At 28.7% G+C, this 4,392-nt stretch overlaps 1 pseudogene; it reads left to right on the plus strand.

Moving 5' to 3' along the window:
• The first annotated feature begins 338 nt into the window (after nucleotides 1–338).
• LOC125808521 (cytochrome b561 and DOMON domain-containing protein At4g12980-like) lies at nucleotides 339–1,124 on the plus strand (annotated as a pseudogene).
• The last annotated feature ends 3,268 nt before the right edge of the window (nucleotides 1,125–4,392 follow it).

Raw genomic sequence — 4,392 nt, forward strand, 5'->3', positions numbered from 1 at the left:
AATGGCTACCCTAATAATTAATTTAACTAATTAAAAAACCCATATACCCACCCAAAAAAGCACATGTGTTAGACAACCCGACTTTCATCCCAACTTTAATCCTCTCCACAAAAAAAAAAAAAATAGAAAAAATGTTAGCTTCAGGAGAAATAGTTCCTGAAAATGGAGGTACTGATAAAAAAGAGGAAAAAACAGAGGAAGGACGAAAAAGAAAACGCTAAGATGATGAAAATGGCAACGAAGAAGAAGAAGAGTGACCAAATGCAGGATCGGGATAATGTGAATCATCAAAATTCTGAACAAAATGAAAGTGGAAATCAAGAATCAGGTTGAGATGAAGGCGATGAAGATGGAGAAAATCAAGAAGAGAATGATGACAACGAAAAAGAGGAGGAACTGCAAAAATGGCCTCTCTTCTCCATCTTCATTTCATCTTCCTCATCACATTTCTCCTAATTTCCCCTGCAATATCAAGCAATTGCTCGTCTTCTCAGGCGCTGATCTTCGATAATACTCATTTCGCCGACTGCACCGATCTCCCTTCTTAGAAATCTTCTATTCACTGGACTTACGATTGAACAAATTCGACACTTTCAATTGCTTTCGTTGCTCCTCTGCATTCTTCTAATGACTGGATATCATGGGGAATTAACCCAATTCAGCAGTCCGTGATCGGCCTCAATGCCTTATCGCATTCAAGCTTCAAATAGATCCATGATAGTTAATACTTACAATCTTACTTCGTATAAATCGATTACACAAATTGATAAACTTTCGTTTAAAGTTTTGATTTCTAAAGCAAGGTACTCTAATGGCGTCATGCAAATATTGGCCACGTTGGTACTACTGTCAAATATGACCACGGTGAATCAGGTGTGACAAGTTGGACCAGCGGTGAAAGACAGTACACCAGTGGAGCATAAGTTTGATCCTGACAATTTGAAATCTACAGGCACATTAAATTTGACTATTTCTTCTGGTGGCATGGAAAAAAGGCCACAATTCCTGTTCCCGCTGGTAGTGGTGGACAGAGTGATAATAAAACGGGTAGATCTTCAAGAATTTAGAGTAATAATACTAGTTTTTATGTCTTCATTATGTTCCTTGGAGTTCTATTTTTTTAACTTGATCAAATTAACAATGTTCCAATTTGAAATGATTCAATAAATTAGTTTTTATTTTAAAAAAAAGAGGAGGAAGAAGATGACGACAACGAAGAAGAAGAAGAGCATGACGATTGACGACAACAAAGAAGAAAAAGATGACAACGAAGAAGAAGATCAAAGCTGGGTTAAACGATTTGGGTTAAAAACGGGTTGGACTTTTTTATATGGGTATATGGGTTTTTAAATTAGTTAAATTAATTATTAGGGTAGCCAATAAAATAGTGACAAATCATTAATGAATTTGGATTGTTAAAGATGAGGGTAAAATAGACTCAAAAGGTTGACGGCAAGGACATTTTAGGCCCGAAAGATAGAAGAAAGGTAATTTTGTACCAATTCGCATAGTTAAGGGGAATTTTAGGCACTTTTTCGAAAATTTTAAAACATAAACGTCTGAAAAATATAAGAATCAACAAAATTACCTAAAAATACCTCAAAAAATTCACGAACCGCATCAATCACCTTATAATATCGATACAAATAAAATATCAAATTCTTACATTTTTTCGTGCTTGCCCGAAAAATATCAAAATTATTAATTCGTAAACATCCGAAAAATATAAAAATCAAGAAAAAGATATAAAAACACCTCAAAAAATTCCAAAATCGCACCATTAACCTCAAAATATCGATACTAATAGTATTTCAAAATTTAAATTTTTTCGTGACTGCCCGAAAAATATCAAAAATTTTAATTCGTAAACGTTGCAAAAAAAAAGAATCAAGAAAAACACATAAAAATACCTTAAAAATTCCTGAACAACATCAGTCATATGAGAATATCAATACAAAAAAATATCAAAATTTTTACAGTTTTTGTGACTGCCAGAAAAATATCAAAAATTTTAATTCTTAAACGTCCGAAAAATATAAAAATCAAGAAAAAGACATAAAAACACCTCAACGAATTCTCGAATCGCACCAGTCACCTTAGAATATCTATACGATTAAAATAACAAAATTTTACATTTTTTCGTGACTATCCAAAAAATAACAAAAAATTTAATTCGTAAACGTCCGAAAAATATATAAAAACACATCAAAATATTCTCGAATTGCACTAGTTACATTAGAATATCGATATGAATAAAATATCAAAATTTCAATTTTTTTCATGATTGCACGAAAAATATCATTTTTTTTTCATATACGTCAGAAAATATAAAAAGCAAGATAAAGAAATAAAAACACCTCAAAAATTCACGAATCGCACCAGTCAACTTAGAATATCGATACAAATAAATATCAAATTTTTGCTTTTTTCCTGACTGCCTGAAAAATATCAAAAATTTTAGTTTGTAAACGTCCAAAAATATAAAGATAAAAAAAAAGACATCAAAACACCTAAAAAATTTCCCGTATCGCACCAGTCACCTTAGAATATTGAAACGATAGAATTTGAAAATTTCACATTTTTTCGTGATTGCTCGAAAAATATCAAAAATTTTAATTCGTAAACATCTGAAAAATATAAAAATAAATAAAAATACATAAAAACACCTCAAAAAATTCTCGAATCGCACCAGTCACCTTATAATATCAATACAAATAAAATATCAAATTTTTACATTTTTCCGTGACTGCCCAAAAAATATCAAAAAATATTAATTCGTAAATGTACGAAAAATATAAAATGAAGAAAAAGACTTACAAACACATCAAAAAATTCCCGAATAGCACCAGTCACTTTAAAATATCGATACGAATAAGATTTCTAAATTTTACATTTTTTCGTGACTGTTGAAAAATATAAAAAAATTTAATTCGTAAACGTCTGAAAAATATAAGAATCAAGAAAAAGACATAAAAATACCTCAAAAACTCCTGAACCGCATCAGTCACCTTAGAATATCGATAGCAATAAAATATCCAAATTTTACATTTTTTCGTGATTACCAAAAATATCAAAATTTTTAATTCGTAAACGTCTGAAAAATATAAAAATCAAGCAAAAGACATAAGAACACCTCAACAAATTGCCTAATCGCACCTGTCACTTTAGAATATCTATAAGATTAAAATATCAAAATTTCACATTTTTTCTTGACTATCCGAAAAATAACAAAAATTTTAATTCGTAAACGTCCAAAAAATACCTTAAAACATATCAAAATATTCTCGAATTGAATTAGTTACTTTAAAATATCGATATGGATAAAATATCTAATTTTCAATTTTTTTCGTGATTGCTCGAAAAATCTCATTTTTTTTTCTTAAACGTCAGAAAAATATAAAAGGCAAGATAAAGACATAAAGGCAACTCACAAAATTCACGAATCGCACCAGTAACCTTAGAATATTGATATAAATAAAATCTCAACATTTTACTTTTTTCGTGACTGCATGAAAGATATCAAAAAAATTAATTTGTAAACGTCTGAAAAATATAAAAATAAAGAAAAATAGATTAAAACACCTCAAAAAATTCTCGAATCGCACCTGTCACCTTAGAAATCGAAACAAATAGAATATCAAAATTTCACATTTTTTCGTGACTGCCCGAAAAATATCAAAATTTTAATTCATAAACGTTCAAAAATATAAAAATACATAAAAACACCACAAAATATTCCAGAATCCCATCAGTCACCTTAGAATATCGATATAAATAAAATAAGAAAATTTTACATTTTCTCGAGAAAGTCCAAAAAATATCAAATTTTTTAATTCGTAAACGTCCAAAAATATAAGAATCAGGAAAAAGACATAAAAACATCTCAAGAAAATTTCGAATCGCGCCAGTCACCTTAGATAACAATAAGTATAAAATATCAAAATTTTACATTTTTTCGTGACTACTCGAAAATTATCAAAAATTTTAATTCGTAAATGTTCGAAAATATAAAAATCAAGAAAAAGACATAAATACACCTCAACAAATTTTCGAATCGCACCAGTCACCTTAGAATATCGATACAATTAAAATATCACAATTTCACATTTTTTCGTCACAACCTCAAAAATATAAAAATTTCAATTCATAAAAATCCAAAAATTCAATAAAAACTCCTAAAAATATTCTCGAATTGCACCAGTTACCTTAGAATATGGATATGAATAAAATATAAAAGTTTCAAATTTTATCGTGATTGTTTGAAAAATATCAAAAAAATTAATTTGTGAACGTAAAAAAAAATATAAAAAGCTGAAAAAGACATAAAAACACCTCAAAAAATTATCGAATCGTACCAGTCACTTTAAAATATTGATATGAATAAAATATCAA

Source organism: Solanum verrucosum, unplaced genomic scaffold (assembly GCF_900185275.1).
Source record: "Solanum verrucosum unplaced genomic scaffold, falcon-dt-bn FXZP01000444.1, whole genome shotgun sequence".
NCBI lineage: Eukaryota > Viridiplantae > Streptophyta > Magnoliopsida > Solanales > Solanaceae > Solanum > Solanum verrucosum.